General features: G+C 44.2%; 1 protein-coding gene and 1 pseudogene across 2 annotated transcripts in view; both read right to left on the reverse strand.

Annotated features, from left to right (window-relative positions):
• Positions 1 to 10,672, reverse strand: part of LOC144371884 (tyrosine-protein kinase Yes-like) — a 203,004-nt gene extending 192,332 nt beyond the window's left edge. Inside the window, exon 1 of the mRNA XM_078035193.1 lies at positions 10,577 to 10,672. The gene's annotated coding sequence lies outside the window, so the exon portion shown is untranslated. The remainder of the gene's footprint in view (positions 1 to 10,576) is intronic.
• The window catches only part of LOC144372089 (mitotic checkpoint serine/threonine-protein kinase BUB1-like), a 205,918-nt pseudogene that overhangs the window by 107,838 nt on the left and 71,778 nt on the right, over positions 1 to 26,302 (reverse strand). The gene's annotated exons all lie outside the window — the stretch shown is intronic.

Genomic DNA, 26,302 nt, shown 5'->3' on the forward strand with positions numbered 1-26,302 from the left:
ACTGCGAGGGTCCGGGGCACGCGCGCGCTCACACTCACAAGGGCCACCCTCCGGCTCCCAGACCGCGCGGAGCCCGGGAGCGGCCGGTTTCTCCGCGGCGCCGGCGGCGGCGGCAGCGCAGCAGCAACAAGTCCTCCGAGCGGCTGCCGGGGCCAGGCCGACGATTTCAGGGCAGCCGGAGCTCGGCGGGCGCTGGCTGCGCGAGGTCAACACGAGGCGGCGGCGGCGGCATGTGGCCTCTTCCCCCCATTCATAAATCCAGCGCTGGGCAAGGATGGCGGGAGGGGCTGAGCGCAGCGGAGCGGACCAGCGGGTGGGGGCTGCGCAGGGCGAGGCGACTGTAAGAAAACAAGCGCGCCCGCAGGAGCGAGCCTCGGGTCCTGCATCCACGGCTGGGAGCTGTGCTGGGCTGGGCGCCGCGCTGCGGGGGCCGCGCCGCGGCGGGGGGGCCTCAGACAGGGCGTCTTGCGCGGCTCCAAGCCTGGGGGGCGGGGCTGCTCCGGGGGGCGGGGCTGCTCCGGGTAGCGGGGTTCTAGGTGCCGGCGAAGGAGTCTCCCCGGCGGCGGCCGAGAGGCCAAGGACACCTGCAGGCTTGTGGGGCCGCGCCTAGCGGGAGCCTCAGCGCAGCGCCCCGGCGCCGGGCTCCTGCGATCTGGCGGCGCCGGGAGCAGCGCCGTCTACACGTCTGCCCATCTCGGGGCGGGGCGCTGGCCTTGGCTCGCGGCAGGGGGCGGGCGCTAGGTGGCCTCGGGAAGGGGGCGTCTGGGCACCGGTAGACCAGGACTCAGCGGGCTCTGCGTCTCCCTCCGGCGATGACAGCGGACTCCGCGCTTCAGTGGCGCCTTTTCCTCCGGGTCCCGCCTGGCCTGGGCGCGCCCTCCGCCGGGAGGGGTGAGCGGGGCGGGGCGCAGGGCGGACCCGGCTAGCTGCAGGGCCCCGGCGGCCGAGCTCAGCCTTCCTCCGCACGGCGGAGCCCAGCCGAGGCGCGTAACCCCCTCTCCGCCAGTGCCCAGCCTTGCGCGCCGCCCCTGCGCGCCTCCGCCACCATCCCCTCCCTCCGCAGCCCGGGCCCGCTCCCGGCCTCCCCCGAGCTAGCAGCTCCTCCCACTGCAGCCCGGGTGACACTCAAGCGCCCTCCACCCCCTAACCCCTAACCTCTGCCCACCTCTTATTGCAGAGCCTGTCGCCCGCCTCCGCGCAATGCTGGTGGCAATGATGCCGTTTCACTGCGGCTAACTGAAGACTGGGATGAGAGTGAAGATACGGTGTCTTGAGGAGGAGACTGCTCCAAACACCGTATTTGGGGCCTCCTGACCACCGTGCCCCTATCCTGTGCTTTGTAGGCCTGTAGTCTTGATGCTTGTGGCCACTGTCCCAGTCACCACAGCCTCTACCATGGAATGGGGAACAGAGCGGCTTGGGCAAAGAAGCAGCGTCTGGTCTGAGAGGAAGGAAATTGTAACCCTGGTATTGCCCATGAAGAAATATGTTGTATGAGTGTGAGGTGGTGGCCCTGACCCATCTTTAGGTTAAATGGTTTACAGTTCCCTAGAGAGCACATAGAAAGTGGCTTGTGACTGTGTCCTGGTCCTATGATTGTTTCACTTCTTGTAGTTTGACTTGTCCTGTGGTTCTGTCTCCTTGCCCCTCCCTGACCTGAGCTCCTCCAGGCCACACTGTGCTTTTTCATCTTGATAGCACCAACAGTGCCTGCCTTTCAGAACCTGTTTGTTAAGTGATTGAGAAGCTGTCATACCCCAAATATTAGGCACCAACTGGACTTTGCTGGCCCTGTCCCAAAAGCAATTTCCAGATTCATTTGTTTTTATTTGTTTTTAAGCCCAGAACCTCTTCTACATCTTTAAGCTCTCCTTCACAGCTTCAGCCAGCCTCCATGTCTATCTGGGTGATATGCAGAGGATTTTAGAGCAGAAATGGAAACGGATGGATACACCTGCCCTGAACAACTGTGCACCATCCAATTTCCAGATGAGGCAGGACCTAGAATACCAGGAAGAACAAGACAAGGGCTTGTGTGTGTGTTCTCAGGAAAGGTTAGAAGCCCAGAACAAATGTATGGGATTTTCATAAGCAAAAGTCACATCATTAATGAGATTAAAAACCAAAAGGATGGGGATTTTGATGATCTGTTCTAATACGCAGGGGAGGTGGTTACAATCCTTCTGTAGTCAGAAAAAGACATTTGCTGACATCCTTTGGTACCTAGTCCCTCCCCTCCTCAGACCTAATGTCTGCATTTTAGAGTTTAGGTGGCCTTGAGTTTGCTGCGGAGAAAAGAACTATTCCAAACCTGACTGGGAAGAGAAGACCCAGGACTAGCTGGAGCTAGAGTGCAAAAGGAAAAACTGCTGGGTGGATATCAAAGAGTTAACTGCAATGATGACTGTAAAGTCCCCTCTGGACTATGTCCTGGCAACCCCCTTGTAGTCTCTTCATTGCTTTCCATTCTTCTGTTTGGCTGATGGTCATTCTGAGAAAAGGGACAAGATGACGGGGGTAGAGTGGGGAATGGGGAAGAAAGTCCATCACAGTACCCCACACCTGATTTACTTATTCATCAACAAATATTTATTGAACATCTACTGCCTGCCAAAAGCTGTTCCAGGCACTGGACATATATCCTTGAATTAAACAGCCTCCCCAGGAAACCTCTGCCCAGTCAGCTTCCATTTCCCAGTGCTGTTGGCTGGTGATGAGCACCTGGGGAGAGGGTGGAAGGAGAACACTGCCAGTGAGAAAGGAGGCCAGGAGGGAAGGGAAGGAGATGGGAAAGCTGGTATGGGGGTAGGATAACCAGAGGCAGCCAAGGAAAATAGGCAGTCAGGTACAGGTGCACTAAGAGGAAGACTCCTGGTCAGCTCCTGGAGAAGCTAGCTCAGACGAGAGGCTTCCAGAGAAGGCCTTACCACTTGCTGAAGGTTTTATTCTAGAGCTCTGGACTAATCTGTTCTCTGGGCCCTTGTGGGCTTTTCTAGGGGAGTCTGTATGTTACAGTAGGCATCACGGGGCTTGTCCCCATCTGCTCTGTGTGTGTGTGAGGTCATATTATTCTTTGAAAACACAAACCCCAGGATGGAAAGAGCCCCCCTGCCTGCCTGCTGGATGCCAGCCTATTGTGGGTGGGAGGGTGCTGCCCCCTGGTGGTGCTCTGGTGGCCTGGTCCTAGACCTTACCCTCTCCTGGGACTGTGATGGTTGGGTAGAAAAAGGGACTATTGTGGTATGGAGTGCAGCTAATCCTGGGCATCCTATTGATCCTAGAACCCAACACAAGGCTATCATCCAGGACTCTGTTCTGTCCGTTCCTCCAAGATCTTGAAAACTGAGAGGCTTAGGCAAGACACAAGCAGTCACAGTTGGAAAATTGAATTGCTCACCTTTCACCACTTTCCTATCCTGGGCACCCTGTTTCTCCTGGCTATAGGGAACAGCATCTGCCTGGAAGTCAGTTCACACTAATGTATCAGCTGCAGTGGGTTTCCCTCCCCAGGATTAGGAGTACTGCCAAAGAGAAGGAGAGAGGATAATGTTTGATTCTAGAATGACACTGATGGAAGATGTCAAACCTTTCCAGAACCCTGCAGAGAAGGTCCTTGCTCTCTGAATACTAAAGCTGGACCCTCCCTGCAGGAAACTGAGACTGAAATCAAAGCCATTTACACTTCCTCTTTCTCTACGGTGGGGGGGTTTATGTGGGCTCAGCCTCTTTTCGGGGTGACAGGAGCCATCTAAGCTCCTCTCTATCCTCCTTCTTTGGCCGCATTTGCTTTGAGGGATTCCAGGCCAAGGAGCAGCCCCCACGTCCTCCTGAGTAAGGTAGTAGCCATTGGCACTCACACCTCCCCCTTTTGGCATTGCAGCTCCTGCCAGGGACCAACCCCTCCTCCTTCAGGTCCAGGCCAAGGAGCCAGCACCCTTTCCCAGCATACCCTGCTCCCTCTTCTTCTGGTTAATTGGATTTCTTTATCAAACATCATCACCAGGCCATGACGTTGTCCTCTCATGGAGGGAGAAAGGAAAGGTAGGCAGGAGAAGGCTGGGAGCCTGTGGTCCTCCCACCCCACCTCCAGGCATCCTGCAGAGATCCCCAGGTTCCAAATCAAATGAAAGCTTTCCCATAAGGGCTCCGAGGAGAACCTGACCTTAAAGGGCTGCCCAGAGTCATCCAGGCCTTGTGAAGGTCAGCTAAGATGGCTGTGGCCGAGGACTGAAGGTACAGTTGGGTTATTGTGAAAATCGGATTGAAGTTGTATTAGGGGCTCTGGGTAACTCCAAACACATCCTCTGATGGCCCAGCTCCTAAAGGGAAGAGGCCAGAAGGATACAGACCACAGTTTCAGGCTGGACCAGGACTTAAGGCCTCATAAACCGTGGCCTTAGAGTTATAGGGTTAGAAAGAACCTGGGAGCCAGCTCACAGGCACATGCCCAAGCAGCTGCAGTGAACCTGAAAGGCAAAGCCATGGCTGCAGCTGGGCCAAGGCCAGAGAAAAATGTGGGGACCCATGTGGCCTCTGCATGTAGAACAGAGTTTGTGGAAGTCACAGGACCAGGGCCAGCAGAGTGGACCCAGGTGCCAAGGGGCCTCTTTGCTCAAGGCTGCTGGGCTGGAGACCAGCCTAGGCCCAGAAATCACCTCCACCACCCAACACACATACAGACACACACATAGACATACACACACACACACACACACACACACACACACACACACACACATTAACTTAGGTCCCAGCTGGCAAGACTTCTTGGCACTCAGCATTTCTCCATCTAGAAAAGTACAGAGTCCTCCCACCCAGACTAAATTCCAGTAAAACTGGTTCATTCCATTAGAGTAGTTCATTAGTCCTAGTGGGCCCGGTCCCCTCCAGCAGTGTCCTGGGGAAATGGGAAGCAGCTGCCTGGAGATGCAAACCAAACTCAGGATCCTCTTGGCTGCTCATGAAACCCAGGAATCCTTCCTTTATGGGTCAGCCCTGGGCAGGAAGGGAGAGACTGGAATCCAGCCAGCTCTGACCCTGGAAGCCTGGGGACAGACCCTCACTCCGTCTTTCTGCTGCACTGCTGACACTCTGCCTGGCACAGAGTAATCCTCATGATGGTTTGCTGGTTTGTTGAATGACAGACATTCTCCCCTTCTCCCAGGTTTCCCTCCAGTGTGTCTGGCACTAAGCCAGTGTGTCTGGCACTGGTGGCTATGCCACGGGAGGGGTACTTCAAGTCAGATGTGACTGCCTCCATGAGACTAAGACCCCTGCCCGGCCTGATCCTTCTTTGTGTATTTCCCATGTGTTTAACACAATCCTAGGCACTCAGACTACTAGATTCATACCTGCACATGTAATTAACAGAGGGAGGACAGGGTGAGAGAGGACTGGCACCCTTCCTGTCAGTACCTGGCAGTGTGGTACACTGGACTGGGAGCCAAGAAACCCAGGCCTTGGGGCTGGGGCTGTGGCTCAGCTGTAGAGCGCTTTCCTCACATGTGTGAGACCCTGGGTTCGATCCTCAGCACCGCATAAAAATAAATAAATAAGTAAAAAGAAACCCAGACCTTGTCCCTAGTTTTCATTTGCTTACTCGTAGGAATAAGTTGTTATATGAGAAGCTTGACCAAATGATCACTCAATTTCACATTCTGGTTACTACTGCTATAAAACAAATTACCCCCAGAATTTAGTGGTGTAAATTTGAGAGCCATTTTCTTTGGCTCATGATTTTATAGGTTGGGAAGTTAGAAAGGGCTCCATAAGACGGTTCTTGTTTAGAATCTTCCATGCAGCTGCAGTCACATGTAAACTAGGACCCCAAACTTTTAAAGCCATGCTGGTCTAAACATTCACCAGGCATGTTCATGTGCCTGGCAGTTGACACTGGCTGTCGTCTACTGAGTGTTCGGCTGAAGAGGCCAACTTAAGCACCTGTAAACACACAGCCTCTATGTGCAGTCTCGGGGTCTGACGTGGCAGCTGGTCTCCCTCAGAACCAGTATCCCTAGAACACTGCATACAAGTGGCGTGGCTTTTGCTAATCTACCCTGGAAGTCATAGAGCTTCACTTCCACCATATTCTGTTGGTTAGAAGAGGCATTTGCTTATTCAAATTCAAGAGAGATATACTCCACTTTTAAATTTTTTTTAAAAAAATTCTAAAACAAAAAATAGAATTTGTTCAAGTAAAAACAAACAAAGAGCTCTCACAGGGCAAAAGGAGATTAATTAGGGATTTTTGACTCTACTCTTGGGGACTTTTCTTCAAAAAACAAACCATTGCATTACTGAAATCTGTGAAATACTTCAACCTTGGCCCAAGTCCCTTATACTTGGAGCTGGATGAGCCTGTGGGTGTGTGGTTATGGCTATTGGGGGGAATAGGATAGTGTTCAGGATCAGGAAGACTGCCCCCCCACACTCTGAGTACCCCTTTCTTTGGAAAGGGGATCCTCTCACTCCTCCTTCCTTGGTTTCTCGGGTTCAGACTGAAATGTCTTCAAACTGTTCTAGGAGCCTGGCTCATTGCACGGCTGACGGAGCTCCCAGGGTGAAGCAGGCCCCATGAACCTACCCAGGGGTTGCAAGAGAGGAGGGTAATGTTTAACGAGCAGCTCTTGTATTACCATTTGGAAGAATTCTATACGGTGTTCCAGCAGGTACTACAAGAAAGAGTGTGTTTATTCCTCACAGCATACCCTCCAAGAAGAGATTTTATTGTCAACCTCCTTTTACAGATTAGAAAATTGCAGGTTCGGAGGGTTAGTGGCTTGTCCACAGTTGGCGAGAGACTCATGGTTCAAACTACCTGTGTCATCTAACCCCAGGGCAAACATGAGGCAGAAGAAGTCTCTCATGTTCTCCTGCATGTCCTTATCACCTGCTTCCTCCACCCAGGACCCACATTTACCCACTGACTTCCACATCAGAACAGACCTCTTGTATGTTCCAGTTCTGTGGGTCCAAGGAGAAGGCTTCCACGCAGATGCCAATGACCAAAGAGGAAGATCCCTAACACCCTAGAACAGCTTCATTACATGGGCAGCCAACGCCCCCCCTCCTTAATTCTGTGTGCCCTCCCCTTAATTCCGGGCAGATGTTATGATCCATAGAATACGGTGGAGGTGACAGTGTGCCATTTTCCAGACCAGACCTTAAGAAATTGGCAGTTTTCATTTTCTGCCTCTTGGAGATTTTGTTTTTTAGAAATGATCTCACTATATTGCCCAGGCTGGATTTGAACTACTGGACTCCAGTAATCCTCCTGCCTCAGCCTCCTAAGCAGCTGGAATGATAGGAATGCAGTTCCTGCCTCTCGAAATGTTCTCTCTGGGCACTTGGAGTTGAGATAAGAAGTCTGATCACCAGAGTTTAACTCCGCTGGAGGAACCAGTTCACTCTGTTCATTCTGATTGATGTTCCCTGCTGAACCCAGGCTCCCAGTCTTTTCCTCTGAGGGGGCTAGACATTTGAATGAATGTAAGGGAGGCTGCCTTGGACTCTCCAGACCAGCTCTTCTGCAAGCTGAATACCACTGAATGACCTCAGTTGCTACTAGAAGAGTTGCTCAGACAAGCTCTGCCAGAATTTCTTACCCATAAAATTGTGAGATGTAATAAAATCATTGTTTTAATTGTTTGGCTAACTTGGAACACAATATGCAATAATGTGTTGGATTATCTCATTCAATATATTCATTATTTCAACGTTACATACTAGGAAATTTAAGATCAGACGAATTAAATAACTTCTTCAAGGTCTCCCAGGAAATGTGAGATCAAACCAGCCTTTGAACTTGAACTTGAGGAGTCTGACCCTAGAACCCCAGAGCAAAGCGTTACTTTCAGCCAAAAGCATGTATGACTATACAAGTAATAACTTTTCTAGCACTGGGACATTCTCCTGTTTGAGAGACAAGTGGGGAGATTTGGAGTCACAGGGTGGATTCTTACCTTGGCAAGACTCAGAACAGTGGGGGCTGATTTACGTATCTTTATGTATCTATGGCTGACAGGGAGGCTGCCCATGGTGAGTGCTTAATAAGTGTTTGTTCAATAAATAAACTAACCCACAAAGGAGTAAGTGGTGAGGAGGAGCCAGACACAGGCTGGGATCTGGAAAGAAGGTTCTTCCGCCACCTAGTGGTTATTCCTGGTACAGCTTTCCTGTCTATGGCAGGGGAAGAAAATGGAAGTCTTTTTTAGGGACCTTGGCTGAGTGTGTCTAAAGTCACACAGCAGCATCCTTCTGGACCAGTGTGGCAGGGCAGGGGTGAGGCCCTATCCGAAGCCAGACATCTTGGCTCTTCAAATATCTGTGCATCTTGAAGGAGGCAGGGAGAAGAGTTTCCCCTGCCACCTGCTCATTCTGTTCCTGGTGCTGAGCATTTCAGCGGATGCTTAATAAATAAGTACTTGGGATAGAAATTTGAGAAAATAGGTGATGTCACATCCTGTAGTTCATCTTCACCTTCCACAGGAGTTTCCAAAAGAGATAGTCAGCCTGAATCAAGGATGGTTTGGAACTCAGAACTCAGCTCATTCACGGCCAACCTGCCTCTCCAGTACCCCGAGTCCCCTGCCTTTCCAGCCCTTGCTCTGGGACCTCTGGACACTGACGGCTTCCTAGTCCCTAACCCCCACCCCCCAGAAGGCCTTCATGTACCCCACCCTTGATGAGCTGACAGGTATGGCTTTCCCTGGCAGTCAGGACAGGAATGTGCAAGGCCCTGGAAAAGGCCACCAAACACTATCCTCACATCAGATGGAGTCTCATTTTCCTCACCTGGAAACATCTAGATCAAAAGCATCTCCCTCAGAGAACGGCTGCAAAGCTCACAGGAGTTAGGTGTCTGGAGTAGCCACAGGTGTGTGCACTGATAATACCTTAGAGCAATTCCTAGGAAAATAAATCCATGTGGCTTCCCAAGCTCCTTTGCCAGCCAGCACGCACCCTCAGGAATCCTGTCCACATATTGCACTCTAAGCTTTCACCCCAAAACTTCCCTCAGGATCCTTGGCTTCTCCCATTCCCTTTCCCTGATCCCAAGAGCAGGTAAGAAAAGCAAGAGGGCTTTGGTAAGAACAGACACTTTATTGTACACCAGGGTTGGGGAGAAGAGGAAAGAGGGGCCCTGGGGTGACAATGCCTCATTCCCCACCCTGGCTGAACGGTCCTGGCCCAGGGCTCTGACCAGCCGTGGGACACATGGACTTGAACTGATCCGAACTTACACCAGGACCCAAAGTGACTGCCTGGTGTGTGTGCTTGGGTCTGTACAAAGCAGGGCTTTCCATGAGAAGGGAGCCTGGACCTTTTTCCCCTAGCCCAGGTCATTGGGCCCCAATGAAGGGACAGCAGCCCATGTTTCAGGGCTAGTGGAAGGACCTGGAGGTACTCAGGGAAGTCAGGTGCTTTATGAACAGTTAAATCTCACTTCTCTTTTTCACAGTGGGGAGTGCTCTGGTGGGGGGGGGCGTGCAACCATGAGGAAGGGCAAAAGGGCATCCACCTGCCTGACAATACTGCAGGCCTGCGTGGGGCCCAGGCCCAGGCCCAGCCTCTTGGCTGACACAGGCTGACTTGGGTGGGCTTCTCCTGGCACTAAGAAAGCAGCAGTCCCTGCAGAGTTATTGCTGGAAGGCAGACGCCTACCTCACCTGCATTACCTTGTGTGCCCCACCTGTCCACCTCAATTGGGGCCTTGGGCTCACATCACCTCCGTGGAGAGGGCGAAGGCTCCCTGAGCAAGAAGCAGGTGACTGGGGCTGGGTGCAGTCCTCTCACAGGCATGGCCCTGCTTACCCAGCTCAGCCACTCACAGCCTGGAGCCCCTCTGCCTCCTGGTGGGCACTGTATGGACAGCACCAAAGCCAGCAGGTGGGGATCCTGGGCAGGGACTTGGGGGTCTGCCCCTCTCTGGTCACCTTTTGCTCCTCCAGGGAAGCTGAATCCAGCTCCTCTGGTGACTCCACCTGCCCTGACTCCCCTGCCGAGTGAGCAGAGGTGTCAGAAGAATAGCCAGGCATTGTCCCTTTTTGGGCAGTCAGGATCCTCTCAGAGACAAAGGCAGGGCAGAGGTGCAGTGAGACCCAAGAAACCCAGGACCTTCCCTGCCAAGGAGCTGAGTCTCCTGTGAGAACAGCAAGAGGTTTACTGGAAAATAAATTGGGGGACTTTTTTCCCCCTGCCTCCCACCAGAGATGTGAAGGCAACCATCAAAGCCCAAGCAGAAGCTTTCTGGGGCACTTGTCCTGAGGCCTTGCTGAGAGCTGAGAAGAGGAAGAAGAGGGGGGTAGCGTGGTCTTCAGGAGCGTGGCGAACACTAAGGAGGGGGCGGGGCCGCGAGAGGAGGAGGTGAGAGTGGGGCCGAGGGGTGGGGAGCCCGGGAATTCCCTCCTCCACAAGTAACAAGTCCCGGGCCGGCTCCGCCGTCGTCGCTACCGCCTCGCGCCCAGCGCTGAGGAGGTGGAAGAGGGAGAGGGCCCCGCGGACGTTGCCTCCGCTCCGCGGTGGGGGCGGGCACGAGGCGGGGGCTGCGGCTACCTGCGCGCTACCGCCCGCTTACCGGAACTCGCGCCGCGCGGGCCCGACTCTCGCGCCTTCCGGCGCCGGCGCCCCCCGCCCCTCCGCGGGCCCAGAGCCGCTCAGCCGAGGTCCGGGTGGGCGGCGGGGCCGGGTCACTCCTCCTGACCCAACATGGCGGCGGGGTCCGGGGCGGATTCCCGGGGCGGTGCAGGCTGAGGGGGCGTGAGGAGGAGGCGCTTCTCCACCCGCGGAGCAGGCCCGCAGCGCCGCTGCCCACCCTCGGGCCCGCGGCTGGCGGGTTTGGCTGCGGCGGCGACGATTGAATGGGGCGCGCCGATTCCGTCCCCCTGCCTTTTCTCCTGCCCCTCTGCTCTGGGGCCGTCGTGCCGAGGGCTTTGGGGCTTTGTTATGGTGGGGGAGAGCAGGGTTGAGTTTTTCTTGGTTGGCTGTTGGCTTCTCGGTACTATGCTTCCGCACTCTTTGTCGTGGATAGTAAAATCTCAGCCCAGCCGTGCGAGCCAGGAAGGCGTTGCTCACACTCTCCTCACCGCCCTGGTCGCCGTCCAAAAACGTTCGCGTCTGGCCTCTTTCCGAGGCCGGGATCCTGTCCCTGCCCCGGGAGCTTCCTGTTGACTGTAGGTCGAACCAGCTTTGCCGGGAGGGGAACCAGGCTGAGTCCTGTTGGCAACCATCCCAAGTTGGTGGCTTTCGCTTATCTTGGGACAGCGTATTCTTATGTGATCCTGGCAATGTCCCAGTGAGGGACAGGTATTATGACCTTACTCGACAGCTGTGGAAACTGAGGCTGGGTCCTCAAAAGCAGAGCAGCCACAACTAGAATTGTGTTTATCTGAACCCATGCACCTTTCCTATTTGCCTTACAGAATGGGAAGGGTCCGGAAGGAACCAGGGTAAAGAACCAGGGTTAAGTCAAGGTGGAGATGGGTTAAACTTTGAGGCTGTTTTGCTGAAGTCACTTCTGTCTTGTCAAGCTCTTAATTTCCGCTTTTTGTTTCCTGTTTGGTGGGACTATTAATGTGGGACTTTTGGTTTCCTTTGTGGTTTTAGTGAAATTCAGAATCATCTTCGATAAACATGAAATAGCACAATCATCTGGGTCAGTATTCCGGTATTCTAGGAACTTAAGGAGGTAAAAAAATAAAATAAAATTCTTCAGCTCACTAAATGAACCAAAAGTAAGCATAGGCATCCACATTAACAAAAAGGCACATGTAATATGACAAGGTGCTTCATTTAATTACTAAAACTATATTTGCCGTTGATGTTTTAGACATTAAAATTTTTGAGTAGACATATTTTTAAAACAAGAAAATAAAGTCCTTGAGTTGTTGTCTTTCTGAACTTATAGCCAGAGTAGAAATATTTTTGTTTTCCTAAACTCTCAGTCTCAAAAAATCAAGTTTACAATACTAGTTTATCCAGCTTTGAATTTTTTCTGTATGGAGATTTAAAGGTGGTGTCAAAATCTCACCTACAAGTTATAGTTTAAATTGACTTGAATTTGCTTCACCTCACCCTCATCTTTTTGGTTTTGTTTTGTTTTTGTTTATTACTTCAATTCCTGTTTTCCTTTTTCAAATAATCATTGTCCAGTGCCAAGTTTTAGTCTGTAAAAAAACCTGGAAAGTTTAGTATCTTACATTCAATGGCTCACTTATTTCCAGGAATATATAAAACATTTATTTTTTAATGGGACAGAATCGGTAAAGTCTTATTTGAATTTTATATGCTAGATGTTACTTTTAATGAAAATCTTTTTATTTTACTTATGAAATGGACAAGTGAAGATGCTTGACCCTATGTGTTGCTCTCCTGCATGACATAGAGGTCTGGTATTGTATGTGTGTGAAGGAGTGAGAAGGGACCTGTCTAGAAATGCCTGGGGAAAAGTTTGACTGGTAAGAAAACCAGGGGAAAGCTTTAAACAAATAATTTATGAGATATGTTAGCTCCCTAGAAAAGTAAAATGTTTTATTTAAGTTTATTAATGTTTAAAATAATTTGGCTGGAAGTTTAAAAGATTAGAAGTTGAACTGATGCCCATATTCACCCTGGAACCTGTGATTCTGCCAGGAAAAAAAATGTTTTTTAAGATAAACTTCTTTCTATCAGTGAGTGATCTGCTGCTGCTTCCATCACTGAGGCCATGATGATGATTTTCTTTTCCTAGTAACAGTGGAAAGAAAGCCTGTGGCCCTGCACAAGGTGCATGCAATATGCATGCCTCTGCTCTCAAACACCCATCCCCACTACCACCCCTTCTACCATTCAAAGACTAGATCTCCTCAAGTCTACTTGGTGCCTGAAGTTATCTGTAGCACCATGGCCTTGCCAAGATTGTTCATAAGCCCAATTAGGAGGAATATGAGGACCCCTCTAAGCAAAGATTTGGAGGATCAGGCAAAAGTAAGGTATTTTTCCTTGAGTGTTAGACTCATGGTGCCAAGCTTAGTGAAACAATACGGTAAGCCACCCATTTCTCAACACTTGGTATCTTTTTTCCCTCAAGGACTGTGGCTCATGGATCATAGTTTTAACTTTCCCTCAACTGGGCAAAGAGAATCATCAATGGAAATATATATATATATATTCACACACACACACATATACATGTCTGACAATGAACGGATGTTGATAAACATTTTTACAATTAATAAATGTCACAGCCAGCAATCTTAAATGAATATCATCAAATGTACCCCATCATCTTGCTTCTTTTGTTGTTTTTCTAGCTTTTAACTTTGTGGCTGCTACCTGGGTCACAGTCAAAGAATTTCATCCTGTGCCTGCCATGCCTCTCAGCTCCATGACTGTTTTCTAGTAGTCTAGACTTTGCTCTTGGCATTTACTTTGAGATCATATTTTGGTTTATTCTCTGCTTCAGTTCTTTCTGGTTCTCTTGCTCTTTGGCCTCAGTCATGTTAAATCCCCTAATTTTAACTGTGCTTCCGGGTATCCACTGACTATTTCTAGGCTTACCTACAGCTTCAAACTTTCATACTCTGAATTGGTTCCTCACTCTACTTTCTGACTGCAGTTTCTAAGCTAGATGGTCCTGTTACATGATCTCTGTCAAGCAAAATACAGCAAGGAGTAGAAGTCTTTTGAGATTATCTGATTAACTTTCTTTTCTGAGAATTTGTCCTCTATAAATAGGGAGAGTATAGACCTGGGGTCTTAGTACCTTACTACTAATCCCAGGCTTCAACCTGGAGTTTGAATTTTGAGGGAGTGACACAGAGGTGACTCAGATTATTCATGGTTGCCATGGTAGAGTTGAGAGTTCCTTGGCAGAAAGTGAGGGTTGAGGGATAGAGAGTTCAGTTGCAGGAGGCAAGAAGTGTCCAGAGCTGATGATCCCAAACAACTTCCTCCAATAAATGTCTTTTCTGTTTAAATTAAGGGGCTCTTTCTGTTCTTTGCAAATAAGAACCATAACTTAGTCTCTCCTACTGATTTTACCGCTGACAGTCAACTCAGGAGCTGAAAGGGCAATATTTCCTGCCACATTAACAGAGTAGGGTTGGGTGCACGTGATGGGGGAACTAGTTTTCACAGAGAGAGAAGGATGAATCAGATGTATAGCCAGAGTGAAGATAAGAGATTGCAGGCCCCTGATGCCGAGACTCATGTGCCTTGTACCACATGTAATATACCAAACTTAGACAGTTGACAAGTCAGTCCCTCTTTCTGTCTACCCATGTCAGCCATGGCTTTAAAATCAATACATAGCAACACTTTTCTCATAGAACACTAACTTCATCTTCAGAATCCTCAACAAAATTTAGACAGGAGCCACCCTAAAATTGGAATTAAAATGTGTTGAAAATCATTTGATTTGATCTGTCCTATAGACTGGTAATTTCGTGCTCTGATCTATATTCCCAGTCCTTATAGCCATTACCAAGGGTTTGGCCTGTACTTTTCTGCTCCATTAAGTTGATGTATAGTCAAAATGCGTCAGAGTCTCTGACACTAAGTTAAACACCACTAAAATTGCTACCAGATTGCTACTTTCTGGAAATCTTTACAAATGGGTTATGAAAAGTAGAACACAATTTTGCTTGAAGGCAAAAAGTTAAAGTTAGAATGTTTGCCTGCATTGATGATTTAGAAAATAAATTATGTATCAGGGTCTTTAAAGTTAACTTGTATTGCTGGGTGTGTAGCATTGGCCTGCAATTCCAGCTATTGAGGCAAGGGGATTACAAATTTGAGGCTAGGCCAGGCCACTTAGTGAGATTCTGTTTATAAACAAATAGTCTGGGAATGTAGCCCAGGGGGAGAACTCCCCCGGGTTAGACCTGGGCACTGCAAAAAGATTTTAAAAACGTTACTTCATATCATGAACCATAAACGGGTACTTGCTATTAAGTAACTTTTTATAATAGGCTTCTTAAAGTGACACTATGGGTTTTTAAAAATGTGTTTAGAATAAATCCATGCTTTTAAAACGTTTTAATCTCTTAAAGCTAAACCTGCTTTTTTTACTTTTTGACCTTATACATTATTTTTCATCTATGTGTCTGACCAAATTTTAAAATCTCATTCACCAGATCTTAATATTTGATGTAAATCACACTGCATTAAATACTTTACCTAATGTATTCACTCTCCTTTGATTTGTATATAAATGGGGCTTTGTGTTTTTCTTTCTTTCTTTCTTTCTTTCTTTTTTTTTTTGTGGTACTGGGGATTGAACCCAGGGGTGCTCTAACACTGAGCTAAATCCCCAGCTTCCCTTTCTGTCTTTTAAATTTTGAGACAGGGTCTTACTAAGTTGCCCACATGGCCTTGAATTTAGAATCCTCCTGCTTCAGCCTCCCAAGTAACTGAGTTTCCAAATATGTACTACGATGCCTTCAGCTGAATAGGGCTTTTGATTACTTGAAATTACCACTTAATTTTCCTCCTTTCTGAAGTAATCACATATGCAAGAAATATTTAATATGAGACCCATATTGTGATGATATGTGTTTTTGGTCATGTGAGTGAGTTAACCATATAAGCATTGCAAATAATAGAATTGATAAAATACCAGCAGCAACTACAAGAAAAGCAATGGCTACTAATGGCCCTTACTGTCTGCTGTGCCTTTATGTGTATAATTTCCTAAATCCTCATAATAACCCTGGTTGCTAGTTCTGTTCTCATTAACCGATTAATGAGCCTTTAGACTTAGAGGAGTTTAACCCAATAAAAGGAGATGCTCCAAAACCTGTTCTACTGAAAGTTATTATGATTACAGAAAATAATTTTTTTTTCTTACAATGCTAGGGATCAATCCCAGGACCCGGTACATGCTGAGCTTCATCCCCAGCCCCCAGAATTATTCTTAAGTGTTATACCAATGACCACATAAAGCAGCACTTACTTCTCCAAATTCTGGAATAATAAAATGGGTAAATTTGGGGCTGGGTTTGTGACTCAGCGGTAAAGTGCTCACCTCCCATGTGCAAGACCTTGGGTTTGATCCTCAGCACCACATACAAAAATAAACAAGTGAAATAAAGGTGTTGTGTCCAACTACAACTAAAAAATAAATATTAAAAAAATAAAATGGGTAAATTGTATTTTTAATTAGAAATACATACCTCAGAAATGTGAGATTCTATAAACTCATAGAAAAGTCTCTTAATATTTATTTTTTAGTTGTAGTTGGATGCAATACCTTTATTTTATTTATGTTTATGTGGTGCTGAGTATCGAACCCAGGGCCTCACACGTGCTAGGCGAGTGCTCTACCACAGAGCCACAACCCCAGCCTGAAAAATTATTTCTTTATATTATTATATTCCTAAGAAAGGATTAGGGTAAACTTTATAAGACTAGCTTAAAAGGGTAAACTTTATAAGACTAGCTTAAAAAGAATAAATTCAATTCAGAAGAAAAGTATTAAATCTAGTTTTTTTGTGGCCAAATTTTACTTTTATATTGTGTGTGTGTAGAAATATGTAAAAAGTCCCATCATTATGTGCAACTGTAATACACCAATAAAAAAATGGGAAAAAAGTCAAGCTTTCCGGAGATGATTATTTTGCAGCTATCCACTCAACCTTTCATTGACACCCCCTAAAACCATGGTCTTGAAACAAAGAACCAAATATCTAGGAAATGACTATGTATACAGGATAAATGATTACCTTACCAAATGCAAAATATCTGTGCTATCTAAGATTTGCATTTTAATCTACCAAGTCTAGGTAAGTATAGTGAAGCCTTGCATGATAACCATAACTCTGTGGTAAGAGCTACTATAATAGTTAATAATAGCCCAACAGAAGGTAAGATATTAAAATATTTTTAAAAATCAGCTTATTCATTCATTTATTTAAAAAAAAATGTATGGGCTGGGATTGAGTTCAGCGGTAGAGCGCTTGCCTAGCATGGGCAAGACCTATATTCCATCCCCAGCACCACATAAAAATAAAGCCATTGTGTTGTGTCCATCTACACCTAAAAAATAAAAATAAATAAAAAATAAAAAAATATAGTGTCTTACAATAAATTTTGTATATTTTGGTCTATATTAAAAGCAATCCTATGATTATTAACTTGGAGAAACTGGGGGTGAATAGAACATATTAAAATCCAGGGAGTACAAAGAGTCATAGATTTTCAAAGACTTTATTAGGGCCTTTTCCTAGGGAAAATATAATTATACGAAATTTTATGTTAAAATAGTTTTATTTTGGAGATTTTCATTAGAGATTAATAAAATTAAGTTTTTACAGCAAATACCTAGTTCGGTTAAAATTTTTTTGGTTTTAACTAAAAGAAGTAGTCACTTAAAAAAAGGCTATCTTCTAGTTTTATGACTATTTTTAATTTCTTTGTAGTGAACAAACCTATAACCATTTCAAATTATTTGAACTGTGTATTCTGAAGATCAATTTACATGAGTACTTTTGCTTATGAATACTCAAACCTATTTTTACTAAAGAATAAGTAATCGTGAACAGAAGATTAAAAGTATATATAATGACTCTTAAGTTTAGAAGATGCAGGCTCAGTGGTAGAGCGTTCACCTGGTGAGGTGAGGCAGTGGGTTTGATCCTCAGCACCACATAAGTATAAATAAATAAAGTCAATATTAGAGGATGCTATTTAAAAAATCCAAACATGACTAAAATAGAGTTTTCCTCTTGGAGACCAGATAATGTTGGCATAAAATAGAAAATAGGCATTTTTGCTCGTTTTAGGTAAAATTAGTTCCAACAAATTAAAATAGAAGCAAAGCAAGAGACTAAGGAATAGATGTTTTAAAAAACACAGACTGGAAAATTTGTTTCCTGCTTTGGTGAGTGACTTTAAAAATTCTATATGAACTGTTTATATGAAAATATTTAGGTTCTTTTTAAACCTGTTAGGAACCTGTTGTGTAGTTGTAGATTTTATTTAACCTTGAAATAGAAAAAAAAATCCCCCCTTTTATAAAAGGTTCCAAAATAAACAACTTTTTAAAGCTTTTAGCTGAAGGTTTTACATATGCTCTGTAAAAATTACCAGTCTCATTTCCTTTGAGATGATGTGCCATACATCAAAAGAACAAAGCATTTCCTGAGTCTGTTTAGAGTACCTAGGACCCATTCTTAAGTGTTTACCATTTGCCCTGAAGAATCTGGAAGATATTTGAAGGAAGGAAAGAAAAAAAAAAGAATACAGAATACAGAATATCAAATCTTGAGATGGTTAATAGCACAGAACTATGCAAAGTCCAAGTGAGTATTTGATAAATTTGAATATTTAAAAGGCTATGATAATGCAATGATCTTTGGACTCTGAGTAAAACAAATTATTTTGGGGGTGATGGATGTATTCTGGAATTTATGGTGATGGTTGCAAAGCTTTGTGCAACTCAGTTATACACTTTGAAAGGTTGCCACAGTGTGGCTGGGCACAAATCACGAGCCACTCAAGCAGGAACAAACTTTATTTCCGAACTCACACACACGCCACCCACTTGGCCCTTCCAGCGACACCACACACCCCACCAGAACTCCCTCCACAGGAACTTCACCAACCAACTGGAACTCTCCAGGAATCCCCCCAAGAGCTCAACCAGAGGGGCACCCGAGGCAGCAGGAGCCGCTCTATTGCAGGACAGCAGGGGTCTATTTACAACTGAATACACAGCCTGTTTCAATCCAGCATCATCCAGACACAGCAATTATACACAGCTTAACTTAATTAGCACCTCACTTTTGCTGAGGCTGGCATTAAACTTGTGATCCTCCTCCCAAGTCACTGGGATTACAGGTGTGCACCACTAAGCCACTCTTAGGGATCCATTCTAAAGTCAGTACTTACCACCTGACATTGTCATTCAGAGATAGAAATATTTATCAGCCATTAGATAGAAATTTCTTTTAGGCGGGAGCAGATACCCAGTACCAAAATAAATAAATAAATAAATAAAATTCTAATTTATTGCTGGCAAGTATGTGGGGAAAAAGGTACACTTATATATTGTTTTGTTTGTATGACCACTTTGGAAAGCAATAGAGAGATTTCTTGAAAAGTTAGGAATGAAACCAACACAACAAATGACCCAGCTATCACATTTCTTGGTATTTGTCCAAAAGAATTAAAATTAGAATTACTATACTGATACATGCATACCAATATTTATAGCAGCATAATCCATAATAGCCAAGTTATGGAACTAATCTAGGTGCCCATAAATGATGAATGGATAAAGAGAATGTGATACACACACACACACACACACACACACACACACACACACACACACACAATGGAGTTCTACTGGATCAGAAAGAATGAAAAAAATGTCATTTGCTGATAAATGAATGAAACTGGAGAACATCATGCTAAACGAAATTAGCCAGACTTAGAAAGTGAAGGGTCAAATGTCTTCTCTCATATGCAGAAGCTGAAGAGGAAACAGAATAAAAAAATGGGATCTCATGGGGCTAGAGTTGTAACTCATTGGTAGAGCTGCTTGCCTAGCATGTGTGAGGCACTGGGTTTGATTCTCAGCACCACATAAAAATAAAGTAAAGCCATTTTGTCCATGTACAACAACAACAACAACAAAATTAAAAATGGGATCTCATGAAAATATAAGGGAGATCAGTAGAGTAGAAGCAGAGGACCAAGAGAGAGGGAGGAGAGGAGAGAAAGGAAGAAGAACTGGGGAATGGAATTGGCCAAATTATTCCAGGTGCATGTATGAATATAACTCAATGTATTGCAATTTTATGTATAACTATAATTCATCAATTAAAAAAATAAATAACAAATAGAAGAAAGATTAGAGAAAGAGGATCAGGGGAAAGAAAGGGGCAGGACTGGGCACCGAAATGGGCAAAACTATGTTATTGTCATTTATGAATATGTCAAAATGAATATGTCAGCACACTGTGTATGACTATAATGCACTAATAATAGATTCTTCTATGTGAAAAAAATTTCTAATTTATGTATTTTCAAGAAAAGGAAACTGAGCCTTAGGAATGCTAACCAAGTTTGTGGTTATAAGGAGCCTGATTCATAATCACATTTCTCCATTGCCTCTACAAATTAGAAAGTTGTTTTTAATTTGCATTTTTTCCTAGTGCTCATTTCTTTAACCACATATCATCAATACATTTCAACTGCAAGTAGTAAATGGTTTAAGCATTTTTCAAAGATTTATTTAGTTCTTGACTATAGATTAGAATTGTTACATAAAGGAGTACTTTTAGATATTTGTCAGAAACAGGAGATTTTTATTCTCATTAATATATGTTGATTCATTTCCTTATCATAATTATGTTTTTAAAATTTTCTACTTAGAAACCAAAAATATTATACAAACCTTTCCATTATAAAGTATTTTCTTCATCGTGCAGCTTGTGAAAAATCAGAAATGAAATGAAGCGATTTTCCAGTTTCTCATGCTTGAGTCAACAACAGAAAATCATTACTGTTACTCAAGAAATGGGCAAGAATATGCAGAACCTAGTGGCACACACCTGTAATCCCAGCTATGCGATAGGCTGAGGCAGGAGGATTGCAAATTCAAGGCCAGCATTGGCAATTTAGTGAAACCCTGCCTTAAAACAAACAGGTTTGGGCATGTAGCACAGTGATAGAGCACTTGCCTAGCATGCATGAGGTCTTGGGTTCAATTCCTAGTTCCATACAAGTACATGGGGGGGGGGGAGGGGGAAAGGTGGTTATTGTATTGCATAAAACAAAGAAATAAAAGAACATACCCTGCCTTTTGAAGCTTAGCAGAATATTATATACACAGATGAGTAATAGTTCATTTCTAAAAAATGCTAATGAAGAACATTAAAAATAAAATCTTCAGTAATTTAGAGTAGGAGTAGATTGAGAGGCTGAGGTAGCTAACAAGAGTTTTGAAAAGGCACTGGGACATAATGCAGGGAGACAGTTACAGAAAGCCATTCCCAAGAGGGAAGATGAGGGCATAGTACACTTTGGATATAATCTGTGCATGAAATAGTCTTCTAAGCATGCCAGAAGTACATGATTTGTGTAGGGTAGAGTAGGAGGTGCAGATGCTTAATGAATCACATTTACAACTCTTCCACTTTGAATGTGGATTTTTCTATCAATTGCCCTCAACTCTCACTACATCAAACTTTTAAAGGCTGAGGACTTTATCTTATCTACTCTGATACTTTCAGTACCTCGCCCAGTATTTCCAGTGACTAAACCAGTCTTTTCAGTGCCTGGCACAGAAAAGGCATTCTGCCTGTATTTGTTGAATTAAAGGAGCAAATGAATGAATGAGTCTCTGATAGATTAAGTGAATTACTCAAGTTCAAATGACTAGTAGGTGATAAGAGTCATGATTGGAACAAACCATATGTTTTTACACGATTCAGACAGGAACTGGGAAATGTTAAGAGTCATTATTTTTCTATTCTCCCTGGCTGTTAGGAAAATTTCTTGGGTGAACCTTAAGAATTCTGTGTTAGGGTTCCCCAGAGAAACAGAGCCAACATGATGTGCATATATACATAGACATATAGGGAACTGGCTTATACGATTATAGTAGCTGAGAAATCCCCTCTGCTGGGTTAGTAACCAAGCTGTAGACTTGGGAGAGCAGATGGTGTAGTTCCAGTTGGAAGCCGAAAGCCTTCCTACTGGTGAAGTAGGCAGACCCGATGTTTCAGTGCAAAACTCAAAGTTGGAAAAAGCCATGTTCAAACTGTAAAGTAGTCATGCATGGTTAATTCTTTCTTATTCAGGGCTCTATTCAGGCCTTCAAAGAATTGGATAAGTAGGGTGCGGTTGGAGCATGCTGGTAATCCCAGTGACTTGGAGGCTCAGGTAGGAGAATGGCAAATATAAAGACTTGGCAACTCGGTGAGAACCTGTCTCAAATGAATGAATGAATGAATGAATGAATGGAATGAATAAATAAATAGAAAAAATGAAAATCAGGGGCATGTGTGCATGTGGCTCCGTGGTAGTGCACTCCTGGATTCAGTCCCTAGTACCTGGGGTGGGGAGAAAGAATGGGATGATGTTCACTCACACTGATGGAAGGCAGTCTGCTCTATTCAATTTACTGCTTCATATATTATCTCACCCAGAACACCCTCATACACATATCCAGAATAACATTAGACCAAATGCTGAGCATGAAATTAACTACCATAAAGTTTTATCCTTGACATATATAATGTAGTAAGTTAATTATCCCTAATTGGTTCCACCAAAACCTCATAGTGGAACATATTGAATTAATTAATTAAATAAATTTTTATAGTGCTAGAGATCAAACCCAGAGCCTAGCCCAAGGGCTCTACCACTGAGCTACAGCCCCAGTCCCATGGTCAATGTATTTTGTTCTGAACATGTATGTACACACATTTCATTTTCTGAGATTGTATAGCATGATGTTGAAGAGCGCCTTGCTGTGTTTGAATTTCAGCTATAATGGGTGACTTTGAGCAGGTTACTTCTCACTGTTTCTTTTTCCATAAATTGGAAATAATTATTGTTTCTTGATCATCAGTTTGCTGTTTGAGAATGAAATTATAAAAAAGCATAAAGCATTTTATGTAGTATGTGGTACAGAGTAAGTACTTAATAAGTGATGGTTACTGTTTAATGAGAAATATTAAAGCAAACTTAATGAATGTGGCATATCACGACTATTTCTTTGATTCTATCAAATAAACATTCTTTAAAAATGTTGACTTATATATTTTTTAAAATTTTAAGCATGTAAATATTTTATGCCTAGCATTCATGAGCCCAGGGGAGAAAAAGTGACTTCCTTTCAAGACATGTGATTTTTTGTGTAGGATTTACCCTGTGTTAAAATTTCAAAATTTTATATCAATGCAAAGTGGATCTTCTATATAACACATTGTTATCAGGAGATTATAACCAAGATATCCTTTTGGGGGGGCGGTGACTGGAGATTGAATTTAGGGATACTCAACCAGTGAACCTGGCCCTATTTTTTTTAAAGAGAGAGTGAGAGAGGAGAGAGAGAGAGAGAGAGAGAGAGAGAGAGAGAGAGAGAGAGAGAGAGAGAGAGAGAGAATTTTTAATATTTATTTTCTAGTTCTCGGCGGACACAACATCTTTGTTTGTATGTGGTGCTGAGGATCGAACCCGGGCCGCACTCATGCCAGGCGAGCGCGCTACCGCTTGAGCCACATCCCCAGCCCCAAACCCAGCCCTATTTTGCATTTTATTTAGAGACAGGGTCTCATTGAGTCGCTTAGCACCTCACTTTTGCTGAGGCTGGTTTTGAACTCGTGATCCTTCTGCCTGAGCCCCCAGAACTGCTGGGATTACAAGCATGCACCACCCCATCTGGCTCATAACCACAGTATCTAATTTTATAATCCTTTCTAGTATCTGGGTAGTTTGCTTCATTGAATGATATTGTTTACTTCAGATTGTAGCTTTCCTCATATTAAAGTCTTGGGTTTGACCCAAATCCCTTTTTCTATTATTATATTTTCTTCTGTTGATATGACACTATATACTGTATTATCTTAAGCTTGCTTAAAAATTGTTTTTCCTTTTTGAATAGGATCATGGCATGCAGTGGAAGGAGAAAATGTTGTGATTCAGTGTGGAATTTGTATCCTTAACACCTATTTAAGACTCGATTTTTTTTTAACCAGATTCTTGCTAAATTGCCCAGGTTGGCCTTGAATTTACAATCCTTCTGCTTCAGCCTCCTGAGTAGCTGCAGGTCAAGAAATTTTTAATTGAAGTTATAATCTTGACAAAATAAAATAATTAGAATGACTGCAAATCTCCCGTGGGATAGTGTAGTTATTTTATATTATTACATAATTTCCCCTGCTGTTCATCCCCTTAGTTTTTAAAGGAGAATAAATTTTAGTTGTTTCCTAAAATTCCCAGCTTGAATGGTTTCTTGGTAATTTTGAGTTCAAGGATCACATATTTTTTTTTACTTCTTTCCCACCTCCTCTTATGGTGCTAGAATAATGCTATATCTGTAGAAGATGCCAAATATATTCTTAAGCAATGAATACACAATTGAAATGAGTTTGGAATAGTCCTAGGAAAGTCTTGAACAGTGCAGTGAGAATACTGTCTCTGTTAGAAGTAAAGATGAACAGATCCTTCAGTAATAGCACATCAAAAAAAAAAAAAGACAATTCTGACTGGCTGTGGTGGTGCATAACTATAATCCCAGCGACTTTGGAGGCTGAAGCAGGAGAAACTCAAGTTCGAGGCCAGCCTCAGGATCTTAGCCAGATCTCAGCAACTTCGTGAGCTCTTGCCTCAAAATAAAAAATAAAAATGGCTGGGGATTTAGATAGGTGGTAAAGCACCCCTTTGTTCAACCCCAGTACTGTAAGGGGTATGTGGATGTAGAGGATATAGGAGGAGATAGTCCTTTGTAGTAATTGGTGAGAAACAAAAAATAAGGAAAAAGTGAGGCAGGGGCAGGCACAGAGGCAGTCCATATATGTGAAGACAAACTTTGACCAGGAGACCAAAGACAGGGGTCAGTTAGGTAAAGAGGGAATGATGTCATCAGAGCAACAATAGAGGAAGATGGTTTGGGCAGCAGCTTTTGAATAGACTTTGAAGAAAAAAATTAGAAAGAGGGGGAAAAGGAAACAGGAAAGGGAAGTCTGTTGGGAACTCAGCATGACATTTGGAGTGGGTGGGGAGCTTCCTGTCACAGATTGATGTTTGGAACATCTGGTCACCTCTTATCCTAAGGAGACCTTAGAAACTTCAGCTTCTTCAGCTGATGGGGGTAGAAAGCCCAGGGATTCCATGACGACTCAGTCCCTGCCAGTAGACAGGAAGATCTAAGGAAGGCAAAAGTACTGATGTGAAACAAAGTCTTTCTTCCACTGAGAACTCTGCCACGAGTTTTCTCATGTAAGCATTCATATTTGTAAATATATTTAGGCTTTGTATTTTTGGAATATTAATTTTTATATTCAAATCAAAGTGTAAAATCTATTTTAAAATTATCCCAAAGGGAGAAAGGTAGCCAACCATTTTTTTTATATATAGAAGAAACAATTGCTTTCAAAACTAATGATTTTCACTACCCAGCTTTCTGTTGCATTGTTCAATTTTCACAAGGTGCCATTTTCCAGCATTGACTGAAGTTTTCCACAACCCAATTGTGCCCTCTAGTGTTTTCAGTATTTAATGCAGGCCACAGCTAGAACTGGACTCTGAACAAATGGGGGAAACTAATCATGACCCGCACATCATCATTTACAGTTAATCTCGGCATTAGTCAGTATAGGTGTGAATATGCTATGGTAATAAATAAATCCACAAATATCAGTGGTTTAAAAAAAACAAAAGTTTGTTTCTCACAGAAATAATGCAGAATGAGCCTTTCTACAAGAAGCACTGTCTTGAAGTTTCCTGCATCCTGTGGTGTCTACCAACTTCTTACCTGACAAAGGCACCAAAATATGAAAAAGAGAGGGAGGAGACACACTTGCTTTTACCTGCTTCAGCCTGGAAGTAACACATCACTCAGCTACTTTCTTTTTTTCTTTTTTAAATGAGTTCTTACTATCTTACCCAGGCTGGTCTCAAACTCCTGGGCTCTAAAGATCTTCCTGCCTCAGCCTTCTGAGGAACTTAGACTATAGGAGACTTCAGGACTTAGTCTATAGGCGTGTGCTGCCATGAATGGTCTTAGAATTTTTTTTTTTTTTTTGGTTGTAGTAAAATATACATGACATAAAATTTACCATTTTACTTTTTTTTTTGCAGTACTGCTGCTTGAACCTCTCTACTGAGTCACATTTAAATTTTTATATTTTATTTTTTTTCTATTTTGAGACATAGTCTCTTTTAAAAGTTGCTGAGGCTGGCCTCAAGCTTGGGATTCTCCTGCCTCAGCCTTTCAAATTGTTGGGATTATAGGTGTGCGTACTGTAGTGCTTGGCTTTGATTTACTTATTTTAAAGTGCTTTTAAGTTTAATGACATTAAGAACTTTCACACTGTTATGCAGTCATCGCCGTCATCAGTCTCCACAACTATTCTCTTCACTTTTCTGCATCAATACATTTTGGGCTGGGTGTAGTTCAGTGTTGAATGCTTGTCTCACATGTGCAAAGCCCTGGGTTTGGTCCCCACCATACTCTCTGCCACTAAACAAGCCCATTTCTATTAATTAATAGTTCTCAATTCTTATCTCCTCCCAGCCCCTGACAACTATCCCTCTACTATCTGTATGAGTTTGATTACTCCAAGTACCTCAAATAAGTCGAATTGTA

This window comes from Ictidomys tridecemlineatus, chromosome Y, assembly GCF_052094955.1.
Source record: "Ictidomys tridecemlineatus isolate mIctTri1 chromosome Y, mIctTri1.hap1, whole genome shotgun sequence".
NCBI classification, from domain to species: domain Eukaryota; kingdom Metazoa; phylum Chordata; class Mammalia; order Rodentia; family Sciuridae; genus Ictidomys; species Ictidomys tridecemlineatus.